This window comes from Carcharhinus amblyrhynchos, chromosome 12, assembly GCF_965287045.1.
Source record: "Carcharhinus amblyrhynchos chromosome 12, sCarAmb.v2.hapA, whole genome shotgun sequence".
Taxonomy (NCBI): Eukaryota; Metazoa; Chordata; class Chondrichthyes; order Carcharhiniformes; family Carcharhinidae; genus Carcharhinus; species Carcharhinus amblyrhynchos.
This window is the reverse complement of record NC_137335.1, coordinates 23,289,263-23,312,598: the sequence shown is the minus strand read 5'-3', so window position 1 is coordinate 23,312,598 and position 23,336 is coordinate 23,289,263. Positions and strand designations below refer to the sequence as shown.

The 23,336-nt window shown below is 43.8% G+C and overlaps 1 protein-coding gene across 1 annotated transcript in view; it reads right to left on the bottom strand.

Annotated features, from left to right (window-relative positions):
- prkn (parkin RBR E3 ubiquitin protein ligase) overlaps nt 1-23,336 on the bottom strand; it is a 1,024,997-nt gene that overhangs the window by 703,626 nt on the left and 298,035 nt on the right. The gene's annotated exons all lie outside the window — the stretch shown is intronic.

The following is a 23,336-nucleotide window of genomic DNA, read 5'->3' as shown; positions in this document are numbered from 1 at the left end:
CCTAGTAAAGAAGTCTGCTTTCTCCAATTACTTGTCTGCAATCTCATTGAAAAAATTTGAGAGCGCGATTTTACTGGCCCACCACGCCAATGAGGGGGAAGTGTCCAGAAGGCTGGAAACAACTGTGCTAGCCCTGCTAATGTCATGTAAATGATGACAGTAGTATTCAATTTGGTTTCAAAACCAATCCCGCTGGCAGAATAGGGCTAGGAAGATGGCGTTTGGCATTGGCGCGAACCAGTTTTTTCGTCTCTTCCTGGCTGCCCACACTGGCACAGTGGCATGCTGGTAAGATCTTGCCCCTTGTCTCTGACAAGATAGAATAAAATGTAGTTTGCGTTAAGTAAAGAAACTCAGTGACATAGCTCATGCAACAGTGAATTGAAAACTGTGAGATGTTACAACTATCTCAGCCCCACTCTGGAATGAGCCTATGCATAAAGGATTATTAACATAATCAGAGTCACTTTCACAGTGCTGGCAATGCAGTCCTTGCCCTGTTTTGAGGTTACAGATATATCTGCAGCAGGTGACCAATTTCTGTGAATACACCCTCACTGAAATACAGACATCTCATACATTGTTCCTTGCTGAGGTTCAAGTAGGAGAATTAGTCCTAGAACACTCTGGATGATAGCCCTTCATCTATTTCTCCTCCTCCTTCCAGCAGCTTGTCCTTTGTCTAACCTCTGATCATTCCCCAAGTCATGTTGTATTCCAAGGGGAATAACTACTAGAGCATTACAATCTGGAAGCATCTGGTTTGTATAGAATCCTTGAAGTCAGTGAAGAATCCTTTGGCAATGTCACTCCCTATAGACTTTTGCAACTTGAAACAGCTTTAGAAAGCACTAACTGTTGCAGAATTGCAGAAAAAGCTACCAGTAACTAATCTGTATATGGATGATGATCACTGGTGGAGATGGGGGCAGGGGTGCTGATGGGGGTTCATCCTGTTGTTGAAATCATACTCAGATGTGCAATGTTAACAGGGATGTTGGTTACAGCTTTTGAGTTTCAAAATAGCACCAGTGGTATCAAATCAATGTTTCTTGCCAGTTATGTCATGACCTGCCTGTCCTACATACTTCCAGCAGGTATTCATTGTATCCACACTAATATCTACACTAAGATGACATTTGGTGCAATTGGCCTACAGATGTACATACATGTGTTTATGCTGTGCCTTTAAGAAATGTATTTATGTCATGTTTCTTATGCAAGATATGTTTAAAGTTCAACTTTGGATTACCCAGTTGTGATCTACTCCAGGCTGCCGAGATGCTGAGAATGTAGAAGAATAATTGATCATAGATATTGGGGTGTTTGTTTTAATCTGAGCTAATGCAGTTTTCTTTATTTTGGTTTTCCCCCTGGCTTTTCAGAGTAGAGTTTAATTACTTTGATTGACACGTAAAAGAATCATATGTTAAAGGGAAAACCTAGATTTACAGAGACAAGCAGGCAGATTCTGCTTTGGTCTATAAGGAGCAAGAAGTGTTTCTCTCGCTCTCTCTCTCTGGAGACTGGTGTTGGGTCCCACAAGAAAATAGGTATCTCTCTCCAGAGGTGTCCTAGAGGCCTGAGGACTAGCAGTCCACATACTAGCATGTAAGCCCGTTATTTGCTGACTGATTTTGTAGAGGAGTTTAAGTCTATGAGGAATATTGCTTAAATTGGAATGAATAGAGATAAATTAGCAGTTAAGAATTGAATCTTATCATATTTAAATATTTCAATTGGTAAAGTTAAGATAATTAATTTTGTATTAGTTAAGCTGTATTGTAAAATAAAGTTTGTTTTGATAAAAACTTCCTGGTGGGTCAATAGAATCACTCCTGGAATAAAACACCTTATCCTCACAGTAATGCCAAAATAAAAAAAAGTTGGGATCTAGCCCAACTGCATAATATAGCTTCAGTTTTCTGATCTAGTTCCCAATACATGCCATAGAAGTCACTTTAGAACTCTAAAGGCACTCATAACACCCAACAAATTCAATGCTTGCCCAATTGCAATTATGCAAACAATGTCAAATTTGTGCTAGTTATGGAAATAGAAAAAAGCTAGCTAACACCTTTGTGACTGAAAATACTTTGAGAGTTCTAGAAAAGCCTGTCAGGAAATTGAAGATGAAATCTAGTAGTTTGTGCAATATCTGTGAAAACATGCTATCTACTGACAAGTCAGGGCAAAAACATGTCAAATTTTTGGAGCATAGGAGCTAAAAGCAAGCCAAGGATGGAATTGCCTTCAACATGAATTACACTGGCTTTGCCTCAGGACATCATAGAAAAATAATTCAATGTTTACTGAGCAGCTAAAGAGTGAGCTGATAAGAGTACCAGCTATACGATGAAACTACAAAATAATAAATACATACAGTTCTATTGAAAGGTCACAGATTTAAAATGTTGATTAGTATTTTACGGACATGGCAGAGGTCCCACCAATGGGACTGGAAGTGATGGTTGACACTGTTTCAGTGGACAGGGGGCCCTAAAGTTGCATTTTGTGGAGGACAGCCAATTAAGTGGATGCTGCCAGGTCTGCTTTCCTATTAAAGACGACAACACACTCCCAAGATTTGCCGGCCTAATCAGTAGGCCAGCAGCTCAGCACCAGGAGCGGTAGCCACTACTGGGGTCACAACTAGAAGAAGATGCATGTGTATCCTCATGACCAGATAAGTGGGGCCTGGGGACAACAGGGCCAGTCAGACAGGCCCTAGCAAGGTGGGTTGAAGAATGGTAGCTGGGGGTGGGTGGCACCAATACCCAGGAAGCTCCTCTGTGTCCAAAAATGAGGCACCTACCCATTTTACTGCTGGTAAAATGTCAGCAGAAGAGGGAAGACACCTTCAATTGGCCATTTCAGTAACTCAACTGGACTCTGGCAATCAGGCTCTATGCCACTTTTCCTACTGCTGGTACAATGGCCTGGTGGCATAAAGGCACTGAGTATCACCACTATCCCAAACCCAACCACTTCCCCACCCCAAACCTCCCCCACTCCCTCCTTCCTTCCTACCACCATCACATCCACTACTCCCTGATGCCTTCCCAGTCCATTTTGCTAACCAACCCATTTCTGAGTCCAACCCCAAAGACCTTGCAAAATCTGTAAAATTCAACCCATTAACTATTTCCCTCTCCAAATTTGCTGCCTGACCCACTGAATATTTCCAGATAGTTCTTTTATTTTAGATTGCCCACTTCAGCAGTAAAACATAAGCAATGGATGAAGCAGTCAACCGAAAACTTTTTTAAGCCTACTCCACTATTTAATAAGATCATCAATAACAATAATAATAAATACTTTGTTTCTGTATAATAATATGCTCAATTAAAGCTTCATCCAAATTTACAATGCAAATAAGCTCACTGTGTATCTTGTTATGCTTGGCAAAAGCACAATGAATGAAAAGGCAGACTTTACCACTTTCGTTCAGTGAGTTGTGAAAAAAATAGCAATATACAGCCACAGTAGATGACTGGAAACAGTATCAGTTTATGATACTGAAACAAATAACACTTGACCTGAAATTCCACCTGACATCTGGCCCGGAAAAAAGGGCTAAATGATAAAGGACTTAATGCATGACTGAATATGAACTGTATAAAACAGAAAGTGAGATGATTTGCTGTATGAATATGGACTATTAATGATCATTGCTTTCCATGGTCATTTAACGTTGACGATAAAATGACCCATTCATCAATGCAACACAGATCTGGTCATAATTTGGCTGGATGATCAGTCAATTGCTAGTCATGGATATGGTCATAAACAAACCGTTCAAGGATACTTTGAAAATGAATACTTGTATTTGCAAAAGATGATACCGGCATTTCAAAAACCTGGGCCATTTCAGTGGCTACTGTAGGTCATAAGCAAGTGACAACAGATCAATATGAACTTCATTGTTTGATTATTATTTTTAAAAGTTGTATCTCCAACAATATAAATGGAATTGAAAATTGTTTGGTTAATGATATAGATGAGGATATGCCTAGCATTTTAGACTTAATCTACAAAGATGAATAAGGCCACTGTGACACAACTTGTTATTGCTTTATGAGGAAAAAAAAGTATCATCACTGCTCTAATGTGTCTGAAACTCAATTATTTTATACTCTTCCATAATCCCATAATTTAAATACGGAGATCAACTCTGCGCCCATTTTTGGCATGGAGCTGACAATGCCGGAAGTCCGACAGCCGGAAATGTGCACAGGCCATAATGCCCAGTGGGAAGCTGCTAAATGGCCTCCTCTGATGTCTCCCAGCATGTTGCACTCCTAGAACAGTGCAACAGTGCAACAGGCTGGGAGAATCACCTTCATGATTTCAACTGAGCTGTGAGCTTAGTGAAATAAGAAAATAAGAACATAAGAAATAGGAGCAGGAGTAGGCCATCTAGCCCTTCGAGCCTGCCCCGCCATTCAATAAGATCATGGCTGATCTGTCGTGGCTCAGTTCCACATTCCCGCCCTCTCCCCATAACCCTTAATCCCCTCGCTTATCAAAAACCCATCAACCCGCGTCTTAAAAATATTTAGCGAGGCAGCCTCCACCACTTCAACGGGCAGAGAATTCCAGAGATTCACCACCCTTTGAGTGAAGAAGTTCTTCCTCAACTCCGTTCCAAACTGCCCCCCCTTTATCTTGAGGCTGTGCCCCCTAGTCCTACTGTCCTTTCTGAGCGGGAAGAGTCTCTCCACCTCTATCCTATCCATCCCATTCATCATCTTATACGTCTCAATGAGATCTCCCCTCATTCTTCTAAACTCTAACGAGTACAAGCCTAGTTTATTCAGTCTCTCCTCATAGCTCAACCCCCTCAACTCCGGTATCAGCCTAGTAAACCTCCTCTGCACTCCCTCCAAGGCCAAAATATCCTTGCGTAAGTACGGCGACCAAAACTGCACACAGTACTCCAGCTGCGGCCTCACCAGTGCCCTATACAGCCGCAGCAAGACCTCCCTACTTTTATATTCAAACCCCCTTGCTATGAAGGCCAGCATCCCATTCGCCTTCCTGACCACCTGCTGCACCTGCAGGCTGGGTTTTTGCGACTCATGCACAAGGACCCCAAGGTCCCTCTGCACTGTCGCCTGCTGCAGTTTTTCGCCACGTAAGTAATAGTCCTTCCTACCATTATTCCTACCAAAGTGGACCACCTCGCACTTGCCAACATTAAATTCCATTTGCCAGTTCCTGGCCCATTCGCCCAGCCTATCTAGATCCTTCTGCAGACTCTCCACACCCTCCGCGCAATTTGCCGTTCCACCAATCTTGGTGTCATCAGCAAATTTCGACACCATACACTCGGTTCCCTCCTCCAGATCATCTATATAAATGGTAAATAGCTGAGGCCCCAGCACCGACCCTGGGGCACTCCACTAGTCACCAACCGCCAATCCGAATAGCACCCATTAACCCCCACTCTCTGCCTCCTATTTGACAACCAATCCTCTATCCACGCTAACACCCTACCCCCAACTCCATGCCCTCTTACCTTCTGCAATAACCTCTTGTGAGGTACCTTGTCAAACGCCTTCTGAAAATCAAGAAAGACCACATCCACTGGCTCTCCTGTATCCACCGCCCTAGACACATCCTCATAGAACTCCAATAAATTTGTCAGACACGACGTCCCCTTAACGAAACCGTGCTGCGTCTGCTCTATCAAGCAATTCCCCTCAAGATGCCTCGCTATTTCCTCCTTGATGACGGATTCTAACATTTTACCTACAACAGACGTTAAACTAACTGGCCTATAATTCCCTGCCTTTTGCCTGGCACCCTTCTTAAACAACGGCGTAACATTAGCCGTTTTCCAATCTTCCGGCACTTCCCCGGAATCCAGCGACGTTTGGAAAATAACCACCAAGGCATCCATTATCACCTCCGCCATTTCTTTCAGAACCCTTGGATGCATTCCATCCAGTCCTGGGGACTTCTCCACAATCAGTCCCTCCAGTCTGTCGAGCACCGCCTCTCTAGTAACAATAATGTCATTTAGACCCTCCAGTCCTACCACCTTTCCATCGCTAACACCCGGCAAATTATTCACGTCTTCCTCTGTGAAGACCGAAACAAAAAAGTTATTCAAGATCTCAGCCATTTCCCCATCCCCTACCACTAAGTCCCCCCTCTCATCCTCTAAGGGTCCAACGTTCACCCTAGCCAGCCTCTTCCTTTTTATATATTTATAAAAACTCTTGCTATCCTTTTTTATATTAAGTGCTAGCCCAGCTTCACAGTTTCTCCTACCCTTCTTTATCAACTTCTTTGGCAATCTTTGTTGACGTTTAAACCTCTCCCAATCCTCTTCTCACCCACTACTCTTAGCTACTCTAAACGCCTCCACTTTTAATTTAACACTTTCCTTCACCTCCTTCGTTATCCACGGCTTATTACCTCTCCTCCTACGGTCCTTTTTAACCATCGGAATAAATTTCTGCTGAGCACCAAGAAAGATCTCCTTAAAGATCCTCCACTGCTCCTCAGCAGACCTACCTTCCAACGCGCTCCCCCAGTCAACATGACCAGCTTAATTCTACAGTCCTGCAAAGAATCAGATTTCTCAGGCTGTTGAAGAATGATGTTTTTATTATGTTAATTTCTGCTTCTACATAATTGGTCTGTTTGTACATGCCATATTCCTTTGACGGCTATTTCTACAATCCATGGATTAGATAATCCTATTTCCAGTGTCTTGATAATTCCTGCTCTAAGGCGATTGTGAGGTGAGTGATGAAATATTTTTAGGGCCCCTGCCAGGTGACCAGATTCACTTTCTGTATCTTGTCTTCATTGATTCTAAAAAGGTTTACTCAGCCCTCTGCAGCTGAGCAGCCTTTTGTTGGGTCCCACTATTTCTCTCACTCTCTGTGGGCTGCTAAACTGCACTTCTAATGAAGTAACTGCTTAGCAGGAGATCTAATCCTTGCATTGGTAAACTTGATATTATTCCAACTATCACCACTCCAGTGACCATCGTACTCTACATGTAAATTTTAACTGAGGGAATTTTCAAGTATTTGTCAGTAAGCCCTTTCATCAACATAGTAGCATCTCCGTAACTTTTGCTACAAGTAGCAATTGAAGACAGCCAGTATCACTAACATATGAATGAGGAGCAGGACTAGGCCACACTGCCCCTCGAGCCTACTCCACCATTCAATAAAATCATGGTTGATCTGAATGTAATCTCAACTCTACATTGTTTCCTATATTCTTTCACCCTGTTGCCAATGAAAACATTATCTACTTCTGCCTTAAAAATATTCAAAGACTCTTCCACGATCTTTTGAGGAAGAGTTTCAAAAACCCAAGACCGTCTGACAGAAAAATATCTCCCTTTCCCTGTCTTAAGTGGAAGACCCCTTATTTTTAAACAGTGACTCCTACTTCTAGATCTGTCACAAATGAAAACATCTTTTCAACATCCACTCTGTAAAGACCCCTCAGAATCTTATCCGGTTCAATTAAGTCACCTCTTACTCTTCTAAACTAACTTAAGTGGATATAAACCTAGTCTATCCAACCTTACCCCATAAAAAAACTCCCTTTCCAGATGTTAGTTCAGTAAATCTTATCTGAACTGTGTCCAATGCATTTATATCCTTCCTTAAATAATGATTCACATAGACAAGCCTGTTTCCTGCAAACAAAAGTAATATGTTCAAACCTTGCACCTTTTGTTGAATTACCAGGGAGCTGAATAAGGCTTTATTTCCATATTGCTTTCTCCAGGGTAATTCCTCAGTCAATCAGAGTCAACTTGTCAACCAATCTGTAACCCATTTCTCCTGTAGTGTATACCGTTGTGATTGTTTGAAATTTGATATTCTTGTGTTTGTCCCGATGATTGCAGGATGAAAATCTTTGGTAACACGTCTCTTTTTTCTGAAATATTCAGGTACTGGGCCCATGGGAGCTGGCGGCCCAATCCCGCTGGGGTGAAGTGAGGCCATTGAGGCCCCCCAGGAGGCTAGAGGTAAGGGATAATGAACTGGCCAATGATCGGAAGACCAGCAGTGCGAGCTACTCTGCATGAACCGACCTCCACTCTGACAGATCGGCGTATACGCAGTGACTTACTCAGTGCTATACTGCCAGCCTCTCCAGCAGGAATAGGTCCTGCCCACTGATTTTTATCATGATTTCACGCTGAAACACTCTGAAGTGCACAGAGTGTGGGAGATTCATTTTGAAAATTCCACTAAAAAAAAGCAGGATTTACTCCAGTTTTTACGCAAATTCAGCATTTAGAATTTTTCCGCACTCTAATTTATTGGGCAGAATCCTGGCTCACATGTCTGCTCGTGGTAAAGTTTCCCAAGCACTACAACTGGGGATGGAATTCTACCCGCTCACCTGCCAGAGGAATTGGAGTGAGTGAAGAGCGGAGCATGGGAAGGTCCATTGGCCTCGGGTGGGATTTTATGGTTTCGGGATGAGCGAGGCTGTAAAATCCCACCCCAAGTATTTATAAAAATCCTACTTATTGGACAAAACATAACTAGGAATTTTAAAAGGAAAAGAGGATAGCAGCACTAGAGACCTGAATAAAATCTTTCTTCAAACCAGGCACCCAACACAATAGTGAAAATTCAGTAACATTTAAGCTTCATTCCAAAAGAGATGATGGGAAACACAAGCTTGAAAAGAAAACTGTTACAGACAATTGAAGTATAATATGTGGGTGATAGAATGAGTACAGAATTTTTCTTTCTTCCCCTGGAAAGCATTGTGAAGGAAAATGTAATCAAAATTCCAATTTGTTTTCCTTGCGATGGAGATGTGTTATGCTCAGTAAAGACATGTCATCTTATGAACTTTCAGTCAATACATTGAAAAATTGGACACATACAAGTTGCTGAGATGGCTGCTGCAAATCATGTGAATTTTGGTATTTGGAGTACAGGCAGCGTCAATTCTCCAATGAACAACTAATTAAATATGGGCATGGGTGAGGATATCTCACAGCCATTTTTGGAATTTCCAGGTCTCATCGTTTAAGGTTGAGCCAATTCCTAATGACAATGGAATTTCCAGGCTGTCTGTCTCAATGTTTAGACTGGATTGAAACTCAATGGCCACTATCAACTTCCCATTGTATCACAATTGTCTCTAGACTGGCGAAGCTTCATAAATGTTAATGCAACAGTTATGTGATCAAAGCTGGTTTCAGGGATGGCACCCCTATTAGCCCAGGATGTAACAACTTCATCAGCGCCATCAGATAATCTGAAAACCAGAATCTGAAACAATTTATGAGTTATCAGACAGCCAAAGTACTTAACCTGTCCCAGTTTCAAAGTTCACCTGAAAAATAAACTCCTAGCTATACAACTGCAAGAAGCCTCACAACCTGCTGTGAACTCTTCCTTCTGCAAGACCCTCACTTCTAATTTTAAATCATTGAATCATTAAGAAAACCACATGCTTGCCACTTGAGACCAAAACTTGTATATCGGTGACTGAATTGACTGTAATCTGTAAAAATACGCTATCTATATCCAATTTTTGTATATGTGTGTGCATGCATGAGACTGAGTGTGTGACATATGCATTAGTTCTGTGTGTGTGTGTATGTGTGTGTTTGAGAGACACACATAAATAAGCTCCTTTAGTTTAAACTCATTAAAGCTTGCTGCTGAATTATTTAATGGAATACTCAAAAATCCAAGAATGAGAAAAGCCACAACTCTTTCCATACAAAACACACTAATTAGGAGCAGGAAGAGAACACAGACATGTTGTCCATGGAACAATTTATGCAACTTAACCTTGCATGTCTCATGAGGAACAGTAATACCATCACCAACAATACCAGTAGTAGCAGAAGTTGCCTTCTCCTCCATCACATGCCACTCTACCCAACATGAAGATGGTACGGAGATCCAGCTTCAGGGAGTGACACCCCCAATGCAGGCTCTACTGACAGAAAGAGGATCAGCTCTCCTTACAGACATGAGCACCAGTGCCTCAGAAAGCTAAACTTTTCATGAAAGTTGGTGTTGACATCTACTGGCTTCAGGAACAAGACCTTCCTTTCAGTGGATCTAATAAGCATTCCCAGTGATCTTTATGGTGGCTGTTATTGGGGAGACAGACCATCCACCCCACTGTGCCCCCACACCCCCACCTCCACCATCAAGTGAGTTTCTTCCTCTTCCTGACATTGTGTACTCTCTTCTGCAAGGAGAAAACTCAGACAGTTGTTTGAAAAATTTTGTATGGAGAGGAATAAAGGGCAACATTTCTGCAGAGTGATTGTGACGTGTGGGTGCAAGTGGCAATAGGTTGATGGCAAATGAAATTTAGCTATCCAGATGTGGATGCGAAGAGATGTCTGAGAAAGGGAAGTGAGTAAAGCTGTAAGATGTGTTGCTCTGAGACATACTGTGGAGAGGAATGCTAAGGAGCTCATAGTGGGACATCTGACACCCTTGAGTGTTATGCCACTCACCTTTCCATTACTCCTGAGGTCATGGTTTTCTTGGTGCATAGAGTTTGGAAAGTTCACATTCTAGCTGCCATGGCTTCTTTCATGCGTGATTGCTTCGCTTGAAAGACTGGTCTCTTCCATCCTGGTCTCTTCCATTCTTGGGAAAGATCAACTCACTGCTGCAGTCCCTCAGATTCCGCAGCTTGATATCCAGGTAAGAGTGAGATACCCATGAAGCAGCCTTCCCAGGTCTCATCTCTGATTCTGTAGTTGCAGTAACTTTAAGAATCCATGAGCAGTTGAAACTTTCTGGCCCTAGCTAGGTCCTCTACAATTAGAAATCCTTTGATAGATTTGGCATATTATCTTGCCCACCCTCTCTGAGTAGTTGGGAGACCATGATGTAGATCCAAATGCCACGGCTTAGTTAAAGGGCCATGGCAAACCCTGCTTCAGATCTTTTCCAGACTAGCTACATATCCTACCATTTTGGCAGTATCAGTCAGATGAAAATTCTACCTAATATATTCAAATGAAGTACGCTTTAAAAGTCATGCCACTTTAAGTGTTTGATAATTTTTGATGAGGTCATTGATACATAGGATTGAATTTTATGAGACTGTTTCTAAGTGTTCAGCTAGCGTGAAAATGCTTTTTTGGGCAAGTTTCCAAGCCCAATCTTATATACTTAGACATTGAAAAAATGGTCTAGATTGTTTCTAGCTGCTGCAGGCAGTGGGCGGGGCTTAATTTGCTTAATTTGGGGCTGTAGAGGGAGCTAATATGCATGTGCAGAACTCTGATACTGCACATGTACAATTCCTGACAGAGAGAGAGAGAGCTGTCAGGCCTCTGCTATTGGAGATAGCCTGAACCAACACGCACCCCCTCCACAATCATGGGGACCTCCAGTTGATCGCAAACCCCACACCACCCAGAAATGCAGTCCCCCACCATCCAGACTGATCGTACCCCTTCACCCCCAACAGTTGGAACTGCAGAGTGGCAACGGGCACCTGTGAGTATTATGCCACTCACCTTTCCATTAATAAGTGCCTTAGTGATCTACACAATGGTAAAATGACCAAAATATTCCTATTCTCTATACAGTTTGTCCATGCTGTATGCAGTATAGTTGGCCTCAGATGGAGGCTTAGTGTGACATGTTTAATAGTGCTGAATAAGCGTATGTCCATGGCCAAGGTAAAAAAAAATACATGTGAATGGAAGACACTGAGGAAGAGACATTTACAGCATCTTGGATGTATCTCCAAGTTCCAACAGCCAACACATCACCCTTTCTCTCTTTTTCTTTTCTGGAGAAGAAACCTACAACACCAGGGAGTTGGCCAAGACTGAGGATGGAACCCTAAATCTGTAAGAGATCAGATCTGTGAAGGAGAAGACAATGGCTTAGCAAGGATTCTGCCATCAGAGTGTGGTTGACAGCGCTTCCCCCTCCTAGTTGCTCATTGCCACGGCATTGATGAAACATTGCAGGTAGTGGTGAGGACTAATGGAAGGAGGGGAAGGAAGGGACTTCAGGAATGGCATCTTGGACACTAATGGAAATGGGTGACTCCAAGTTATGAAGATGTTCAGCCTGGAAGATTAGTTTAGGTATGACTTTGGAAGAAGGTCAATAGAAATGGGGATCCTGTGCAAAATAACTTCAGCTCATTACTGCCTGGTGTACGTCACACAGATCTCAGCTGCAGCTCCAAACCCCCACCCACACCTCCCAACTAAGGAGAAGTTTGGCCTTGAATACAAGAATGTGGCATGCACTGTCACCACCTTCTGAAGCAGCAAGCATCAGCCAAGGGACAAACACTCCAGTGGGTTTAAGAGTGTTAAGAGTGAAGGTAGACTTCAGAGTGCTGAATAAGGAGCACACTACTGGTGTGCAGGAGGAGGTGTCAGGCAGAGATGCCTAGGTACAGTTCACCCAGGAGGAGGGAAAGCAAATGCAGGAATACTCTGCAGGACAGGGAGGCAGAGCCTCAGAAACCTCACTTTGGGACTGAGTATTTCTACCTGCAGCAACAGATAAGTGGTGTTCTGATTGAGTTTTTTGACATATTGACAGGTCATGCATACTAAATGGAGGAATCCATTGTGCTCATAGAACACTACAGCACAAACAGGCCCTTCAGCCCACAAGTTGCGCCAAACACATCTATACCTACCAAGCCATAGAACTATCTGTAACTTCCAATGCCATTAGATCCCAAATACTCATCCAGAAGTCTTTTAAAAGACCCCAGCGAGTTCGCCTCTACCACCACCGATGGTAGCCGATTCCACTCACTCACCACCCTCTGAGTGAAAAACTTACCCCTAACATCTCCTCTGTACTTGCTTCCCAGCACCTTAAACCTGTGTCCTCTCGTAGCGACCATTTCAGCCCTGGGAAATAGCCTCCAAAAATCCACCCTATATATCCCTCTCAACATTTTATAAACCTCTATCAGGTCGCCTCTCAACCTTCGTCTCTCCAGGGAGAAGAGACCTAGCTCCCTCAACCTATCTCCATAAGGCATGCCTCCCAATCCAGGCAACATCCTTGTAAATCTCCTCTGCACCCTCTCAATAGCTTCCACATCCTTCCTGTAGTGAGGCGACCAGAACTGCGCACAGTACTCCAAGTGGGGTCTGACAAGGGTCCTATAAAGTTGCAGCATTACCTCCCGACTCCTAAACTCAATCCCTTGATTAATGAAGGCCATTACACCACACGCCCTCTTGACCACATCCTCCACCTGCAAGGCCGATTTAAGAGTTCTATGGACCCGGACCCCAAGATCCTTCTGTTCTTCAACCCAGCTAAGACTCCTACCCTTGATATTGTACTCCTGCATCCCGTTGGTCCTGCCAAAACGGACCACTACACATTTATCTGCATTGAAGTCCACCTGCCACTTCTCCGCCCAGTCTTGCATCCTATCTATGTCACGCTGCAACTTCTGACATCCCTCCAGACTATCCACAACACCTCCAACCTTTGCATCATCGGCAAACTTACTAACCCATCCCTCCACTTCCTCATCCAGGTCATTTATGAAAATGACAAACAGCAAGGGTCCTAGAACAGATCCCTGGGGCACTCCACTGGTGACCGACCTCCATGCAGAAAAAGATCCATCCACAACCACTCTCTGCCTTCTGCAGGCAAGCCAGTTCTGGATCCACAAGGCCAAAGCCCCTTGGATCCCATGCCTTCTCACCTTCTCAAGAAGTCTTGCATGGGGGACCTTATCAAACGCCTCGCTGAAGTCCATGTAAACCACGTCCACCGCTCTTCCTTCGTCAATGTGTTCAGTCACATTTTCAAAGAATTCAACTAGGCTCATAAGGCACGACCTGCCCTTGACAAAGCCGTGCTGACTATTCCTGATCATTCTAAACTTCTCTAAATGCTCATAAATCTTGTCCCTCAGAATCCCCTCCATCAACATACCAACCACTGAGGTCAGACTCACTGGTCAGTAATTTCCCAGGCTATCTTTCTTGAAAATAGGAACCACATCCGCAATCCTCCAATCCTCCAGAACCTCTCCCATCTCCATCGACGATGCAAAGATCATCGCCAGGGGCTCTGCAATCACTTCCCTCACCTTCCACAGTAACCTGGGGTACATCCCATCCGGTCCCAGCGACTTATCTATCTTGATAGAATTTAAAAGTTCCAACACATCCTTTTTCTTAATATCCACATACTCAATCTTTTCAGTCTGCCGCAAACCTGTAGTATAACCTCCCAGATCACTTTCCACCGTGAATACCGAGGCAAAGTACTCATTAAGCACCTCTGCCATTTCTTCCGGTTCCACACAGACTTTTCCCCCTTCACCTTTTATAGGTCCTATCCCTTCTTTTCTCATCCTTTTACTCTTCACATATTTGTAGAACGCCTTGGGATTCTCCTTAATTTTACCCGCCAAGGCCTTCTCATGTCCCCTTCTGGCTCTCCTAATTTCCTTTTTAAGCTCCTTTCTACAAGCCTTGTACTCCTCTAGATCCTTGACATCTCTTAGCTCTCTGAACCTTTTATATGCCTTTCTTTTCTTCCTGACCAGGTTCACCACAACCTTCATGCACCTCGGCTCCCGCGACCTACCAAAACCTCCTTGTCTCATCGGAACGTTGTCGTGCAGAGCTCCAGTCAAACATTCCTTGAAAATCTGCCACCTTCCTTCAGTACTTTTCCCCAAGAACACGTCCTTCCAGTTTACTCGTCCAATTATCTGCCCGATGTCATCATATTTCATGTTACTCCAGGCAAACACCTTCCCAGCCTGCCTGATCCTATCTCTTTCCAATGCTATCGTGAAGGAGATAGAATTATGATCTCCATCCCCGTGATGCTCTCCCATCGAGAGATCCGTCACCTGTCCTGGTTCATTAGCCAGCACCAGGTCAAGTGCAGCCTCTCCTCTCGTAGGCCTATCCACATGCTGTGTCAGGAAACCCTCCTGAACACACCTAACAAACTCCTCCCCATCCAAACCCCTTACCCTAGGGATGCTCCAGTCGATGTTTGGGAAATTAAAGTCTCCCATTATGGCAATTCTATTATGACTACATCCCTCTAGGATCTGTTTCCCTATCTGCACCTCAACTTCCCTGTCACTATTGGGCAGCCTATAGAAAACACCCAGCAAAGTTATCGACCCTTTGCTGTTCCTAACTTCCACCCACAGAGACTCCGTAGACAGTCCCTCCATGGCATCCACCTTCTCTGCAGCCATGACACTGTCACTGATCAACAGTGCCATTCTGACACCTCTTTTGCCCACCTCCCTGTCCTTCCTGAAGCATCTGAATCCCGGCACCTGAAGTGCCCAGTCCTGTCCCTGAGACATCCAAGTCTCTGTAATGGCCACCACATCACATTCCCAAGCAGCAATCCACGCCCTAAGCTCATCTACTTTGTTCACTACACTCCTGGCATCAAAATAGACACACCTCAGACCCTCGGGCTGGGCACTTCCCTTCTCCATTACCCGTCTAACCTCCCTCTCATACTGTATACAGTCTTTCTCTACCTGGGAGCTAATCTCCTCACTCACAGTCTCCTCATCTCTATTCCCTCCCCCCATCCTTTCTAGTTTAAAGCCCTCCCAGTAGCCCTAGCCAATCTTCCTGCCAAGATATTGGTCCCCCTGGGATTCAAGTGCCACCCGTCTTTCCTGAACAGGTCACACCTGCCCCTAAAGACGTCCCAATGATCCAGGAACCGGAATCCCTGCCCCCTCCTCCAGTCCCTCAGCCATGCATTCATCCTCCACTTCATTCCATTTCTGCTCTCACTCTCCCGCGGCGCAGTCAGCAATCCTGAGATTACTACCTTTGTGTTCCTCTTTCTCAGCTGTCTACCTAATTCCCTATAATTCCTTTTCATGACCCCTTCCCTCTTCCTGCCTACGTCAGCGGTACCTATATGAACCACAACCTCCTCCTCACCCTCCCCTTTCAGGATGTCTGGGATGCGTCCAGAGACATCCTGGATCCCAGCTCCAGGGAGGCAAACCACCATCCGCGACTCCCGTTTGCGTCCGCAAAAATGCCTGTCTGATCCCCTCACTATGGAGTCCCCTATTAACACTGCCTTGCTGCTCTTTTTCTTACTTTTTTGAAGTACTGGATCAGGCTCAGCTCCAGAGATCTGGCCACCGCTTCCTCCCCCAGGTGAGCTGTCCCCCCCAGCAGTACTCAGACAGGAGTACTTACTTTGAAGGGGGACATCCACCGGCGTGCTCTCCATCACGTGAGCTTTCCCCTTCCTAACCCTTACCCACTTGCCTTCTTCCCGTTGCCCCGGTGTGACCACTTGCCGGTAGCTTGTGTCAATTACCTCCTCATTCTCTCTAATGAGACGAAAGTCCTCGAGCTGCAGTTCCAGTTCCTTAACCTGGTCCCTTGGGACTGCAGCTCCACACACCGAGCACAGATATGGATGTCTGGGAGACCAGGAGCCTCTAGGACTTCCCACAAATTGCATTGGCAACAACATACTGGCCTCACACTCATACTTGCCTTTTTTAGAAATACAGAGAAAAACGTAATAAAAACTTATAAACTTACCTTGCCTCACCCTTTTCGCTTAGGCCCTGTGAGTCAAAGCCCTTCCAGCTCACACAAAAAAAAAACAAACTTACCTGTTCTCACTCCGAGCCCCTCTCTCTCTTTTTTAGGTTAGAGGAGGTGGGAGGGTGGGGTAGTCTACCTGTGTAGAGTATCGGGATTCCTCACCAGTCCAATTTATGGTAAGGGAAAAAAAAACTACCCAAGTCCCTTTGCAAACTACTTCCGGTTTCCAGAATAAAATTTAAAAAAAAACTAGCAAAGTTAATTTAAAAATCGCTTTAACTTACCCACAAGCTCTCCTCTTACAAATCACTGCCTCTCTTCAGTGCTCCCAAGGAACAATGAGGTCGATTCCCTGAGGTGAGTAACTTTTAAATGGGGGAGAAAAAACCTATCTAAGTCCCTTTGCAAACTACTTCCGGTTTCCGGAATAAAATTTAAAATTCATGATCATAGCTATTTCTTGGGTCGGGGGGAACATGATAAGCAACCACAAGGAAGTGGCCAACTGACAGGTCAGTGATCAGTATGAGATTTGTAGGAAGTACAGGGCAGCACGGTAGCACAGTGGTTCACTGCTGCTTCACAGTTCCAGGGACCTGGGTTCAATTCTCGGCTTGGGTCACTATTTGTGTGGAGTTTGCACATTCTCCTCATGTCTGCGTGGGTTTCCTCCAGATGCTCCGGTTTCCTCCCACAGTCCAAGGATGTGCGGGTTAGGTTGATTGGCCATGCTAAAATTGCCCTTAGCGTAGTGAAATGCATACGTTGGAGGGATTAGTGGGTAAATATGTAGGGATGTGGAGGTAGGGCCTGGGTGGGATTGTGGTTGGTGCAGAGTCGATGGGCCAAATGGCCTCTTTCTGTACTGTAGGGATTCTAAGTCACTACATTCTAAGGGCTGCAGGGAAAAGCAAACAGACCGGTGAGCCTAATGTCTGTAGTGGGTAAGTTGTGAGAAGGTATTCTGAGAGATAGGATATACAGGCACTTAGATAGACAAGACAGATTAGGAACAATCAGCATGACTTTATGAGGGGAAAATCATGTCCCATGAATTTAATTGAAGTTGTTGAAGGGGTAACCAAGAAAGTAGATGAGGACAATGCAGTCAACATTGTCCACATGGACTTTAGCAAGGGCTTTGACAAGGTACCACTTTGTAAGTTGTTGCATAAGGTTAAATCTCGTGGGATCCAGGGTGAGGTAGCCAATTGGATACAAGATTGGCTTGACGATAGAAGACAGTGGGTGGTTGTAGAGGGTTGTTTTTCAAACTGGAGGCCTGAGACCAGTGGTGTGTCTCAGGGATTGGGTGCTGGGTCCACTGTTATTTGTTATTTATATTAATGATTTGGATGAGTATTTAGGAGGAATGGTTAGTAAGTTTGCAGATGTCACCAAGATTGGTGGCACAACGGACAGTGAAGAAGGTTATCTAGGATTGTAACGGGATCTTGATCAATTGGGCCAATGAACTAATGAATGGCAGACCAAGTTTAATTTAGATAAGTGTGAGGTGATGCATTTTGGTAAATCGAATCAGGGCAGGACCTACTCAGTTAATGATAGGGCATTGGGGAGAGTTATAGAACAAAGAGATCTCGGAGTACAGGTTCAGAGCCCTTGAAAGTGGAGTCACAGGTGGGCAGGGTGGTGAAGAAGATATTCAGCATGCTTAGTTTCATTAGTCAGAACATTGAATACCGAAGTTGGGACGTCTTGTTGAAGTTGTGCAAGACATTGGTAAGGCCACACTTGAAATACTGTGTACAGTTCTGATCACCCTATTATAGAAAGGATATTATTAAACTAGAAAGGGTGCAGAAATGATATCCTAGGATGCTGCCGGGACTTGACGGTTTGAGTTATGAGAGGCTGGATAGATTGGAACTATTTTCCCTGAAGTATAGGAGACATAGGGATGATCTCATAGATCTCTACAAAATAATGAGGGACATAAATAAGGTAGATAGTTAACATCTTTCCCCAAAGGTAGGAGAGACTAAAACTCGAGGACATAAGTTTAAGGTGAGAGGGAGAGATACAAAATGGTCCAGAGTGGAAATTTTTCACTCAAAGGGTGATAAGTGTCTGGAACAAGCTGCCAGAGGCAGTAGTGGAGATGGGTACAATTTTGTCTTTTAAGAAGGATTTAGAAAGTTACATGGGTAAGATGAATGTAGAGGGATATCGGCCAAATGTGGGCAATTGGGACTAGCTTAGTGGTAAAAACTGGGTGGCATGGACAAGTTGGGCCGAAGGGCTCGTTTCCATGCTGTAAACCTCTATGACTCTCTGACTCATGGAAGGTTCCCATTATGTGAAGTGCCATTACATCAGAAGGCTTTTGGCCATATGGCAACCTACATGGATTTCTCATAGCCTCTACAGCAACACCACCTCCCTTGTCTCTGAGGTACATTTGCTTGGCCTCCATCCTCATTCTCGTCTTCTTTATGGATTCTATTTCTTCCTCTTCGTTGTCCCGCTGGACCTCATCTGAGGAGAGGCTCCTTTCCTCAGCCTCCCCCAGGTCTGCGCTAAAACCCTTCTCAGTACCAAGTTGTGGAGCATGTAGCAGACTGCAATGATTCTGGAAACCTTTGGCGGTCCATACAGTAGTGCCTCCACTGAGTAGCTGAGGTATCTGAACCTCATCTTTAATAGGCCAATGGGTTGTTCAACTAATGTTCTTAAGGTAGCTCTCGTTGTACCTTTTCCATAGTTAAGTTTATTGTTGGCTGAGGAGTGTGAAAAATCATATTTTAAGGGGATAACTCTTGTCCCCAAATATCCATCTATGCATCTACGGGAATCATTAGGACATTCATGCTAGCCCAGATTCCCTGCAGATGATCAAATCACTGGCAACTGTCAGGGTAGCAGGTGCACACATGCAGAAACCTCTTGCATTGATCACAGAGCAGTTAGACATTAAAATATGGTACTCCTTTCTGCTAATGTATCTCTCTGAAGTCTGCATTGGCGTCATTATCACCACATGTGTGCGGTCATCCACACCCTACTCCTGGGATATGCCTACAAACAAGGCAAATTGTAATCCTCTGTATCTGGATACAACATCTGTCTTGAACGAGATAAACTGTCCTACCCAAGAAAAAAGGGCATTGGTGACTTGATGATCTGCCTATTTACTGCTGGCTATGAAATTCCACAGATGTCAGTTGTGTAGACTTGGAATGATCCATGAGCAAGAAAACTGAGAGTCACGGTCACTCAGAAGGTATGCTTCTCACATCCTCTTGGCTGTTTTGTTGGAGAAGGAAGCAGAGTTCAACCACCGTGTTTTGAGACAACCAGTGCCTCTCATTCATGTTCGGAAAAGTTCCCCTCTTCTTGAACACCCTTTTGAATGGGTACTGCCTCATGATTGATACCTCCTTCTTGTGGGCAATCAATATTTTGGTTTCCTTTGCCTTAGAACAGTGTACACACAGAAGATGGCATATCAGGCTGCCGTTGCTGCTGCTGCTGAATCAGTGCCTCTATGTATTAAAGGTGGCCTGGTATTACAACCATGACAAAATGAAGATTTCTTAAGAGGTTATATGGCCACTGAAGACTCTGAGGTCGCAATGGAGATCTGCTAATGGTAGGTATGCAGTTGCGCTGTGCGCGGTCTGCAGAGACTCCTCCCTGGCAGAGAATTCCTTGGGTTGCAATCAGGCTTTGCACTTTTTAAAATTGCGAAAAATTCTGTGAGGACGTAGCTCACTCCAGTTCTGCACTCTTACTGACCTGGCAGAAGTAACAAGACATCGCATGAGGAGACATGGTTTTTAAAAGTTCGTAAAACATGCAGCAGACGAGGATAAAACATCTTGCATGACACCTTCTTGGCCACGACAAGCTACACAAAAATGATGTGGGATCAGAAAGGCACAGGGAAATTGTTTTTCCTGCAAAGAAAGCAAAATTCTGCATTTTGTGAATCAATTCCTGCCTCCATGAGGAGATAAAATTCCAGCCCCACATCTTTCAAACTGCTCCACTGCGTCAGGGATAATAACTTGCAATCGGCACTGAAATTCCACAAAGATAAATTTGTGACACTGAAATATTGGAAGCAAGTGTGCATAGGCAATAAAGAGGCCAGTTTATTTCCTCGGCCATGAGTCAACTTTTTATTTACAATTGTATTTCCATCCATCGTTTCAGCTTTGTTCTAAAACTTGAGGTGCTACAAGATTTTTTTTACTCCATAAGCCACCATCAAGTGTAGCATCTTGAGTTATACAGTGACTTTGTTTTCAAAAAGTAAAATATTTCTCACAACATTTTCTTCACTTCTCAGCAGCTGAGAGTAATCATTTTATGTTCAGTTTCTTTAGATGGAATATGTTCTGAACTATGAAATGTTTTATTGTGTTATTACTCAAATTTCAAAGAAAGCAGATGGGAAGCTTCTTCCCACTCTTATTTGCTTGCTATCCTGTTCCTTGGACCTCACTGTTCACCATATCATTCCCAGGTGAACGGGTAGCAAGTTAACCCGCCTCTGTTCATTTAATTAATAAACTGGTTGCTAGGAAGGGTAAGAGAGTGTCCAGCGTGACATCAAAATCATGGAATCACAGAATTGTTACTGCACAGAGGAGACCATTTGGCCCATTGTGTCTGCAACAGCTCTCCTAATGAGTGATATGATTTTGTGCCATTCCTTTTCCTTTCCTCTATCCCTGTATATTGTTTCCATTCAAGTAATACTTGAATGCCCTCCTGAATGCCTTTATTGAACTTGCTTCCACCACACTTCCATGCAGTGCATTCTAGGCCTGAACTACTTATGTGAAAAAGAAATTCTCACATCACATTTGCTCCTTTTGCAAATCACTTACAATCTGTATTCTCTCATCCTTGTATGAGGGGAACAGTTTCTCCCTGTCTACTCTGTCCAGCTCCCTCATGATTTAAACATCTCTATCAAATCTCCTCTCAGCCTTCTTCTCTCAAAAGGAGAACACCCCTACCTCTCCAATCTACCCTTAGAACTGAAATTTCTCATCCCTAGAATCTTTTGTGTAAACCTCTTCTGCACGATCTCGAATACGTTTGCATCCTTCCTTTAGTGTGGCGCCTAGAACTCTATGTAATATTCTGGCTCAGGTATTTAACTAGTGTTTTGTATAAGTTCAGCATAACTTCCTTGCTCTTGTACTCTATGCCTCTAGTAATAAAGCCCAGAATACTAACAGTATTCCCTCAGTATCCCTCAGCTTCTGCACCTCTTAAGAATTTTACCCCTTATTTCATACCGTCTTTCCATGTTCTACCAAAATACTGATTGCTTCTTTCCTGGATCTCTTTGGGACATGTCTATCTTTTTTTTTAAAGTTTATTTATTAGTCACAAGTAACGATTACACTAACACTGCAATGAAGTTACTGTGAAATTCCCCTAGTCGACATACTCTGGCGCCTGTTCGGGTTAATGCATCTAACCTACGAGGGTGAAATTAGAAACTTAGCTTTGGGAAGGTCATGGATCTCAAGCTGTAATACTGTTTTAAAACAGAGCTAAGTGCATTGCACAAAGGCAGCTCTGAATTAACACGGACATCTGGCTGCAGTTTGTTACACTGTAGTTTGGGCAGTAAACCTTTAAAATTATAGAATCTTCTTGAGAAAATATAGAAGGAAAAATTGCTAGATGTATCCAGGTTTCAGGATTGGATAAAGTGGGTGTAAATTGAAACTGGTTTTTGAATTTTCAATTTCTTTTCGCAAATCAGAAATATTCATGAAGGGGTGTTGGTTTAGTACAGTAGCCGTGCTTTCAATGAAATACGACGTCAACAGCAATTGCCACGTTATAAATCTTTTTTGGTCTTGGACCGTTCTTGAAATGTATTTAACACTTTCATTTTAAATGAAGGAAGCATTACTTTTATGAAAATGAGTTTGTTAAACTTTTCTTCTGTTTGAGGAGTGGGAGTGGATGAGGTGAGAGTAGATGAGAGTTATAGCCTTTGACATCAGGGCTGCATTTGATTGAGTGTGACATCAAGGGAGCCTGAACAAAACTGGAGTCTATAGGAATCAGAGGCAAAACTCTTTGCTGATTGGAGTCAAACCTGGCACACAGGAAGACAGATATGGTTGGTGGAGGTCAGTTATCTCAGATCTAAAACATCACTGCAGGACTCCTTAGGATGGTATCATAAGAACATAAGAAGTAGGAACAGGAGTAGGCCACCTAGCCCTTCGAGCCTGCCCCGCCATTCAATAAGATCATGGCTGATCTGAAGTGGCTCAGTTCCACTTTCCCACTTTCTCCCCATAACCCTTAATTCCCTTGCCTACCAAAAACCTATCTACTCATGACTTAAATATAAGGTAGCCTCCACCACTTCAATGGGCAGTGAATTCCAGAGATTCACCACCCTTTGAGTGAAGAAGTTCCTCCTCAACTCGGTTCTAAACTGCACCCCCCCGCCTTATCTTGAGGCTGTGCCCTCTAGTCCTGTATCCTTGGTCCAACCATCTCCAACTGCTTCATCAATGACCTTTCTTCCATCATAAGGTCAGAAGTGGGGAGGTTCGCTAATCATTGCACAATGTTCAGCACCATTCGTGACTCCTCAGATACTGAAACAGTCCAAATGCAGCAAGCTCCGGACTGATAAATGGCAAGTAACATTTATGGCATTCAAGTGTCAGATAATGTCACCAGAGAGAACCTAACCATTGCCTCTTGACATTCAATGGTATTACCATCACTGTATCCACGACTATCAACATCTTGGGGTTTACCATGA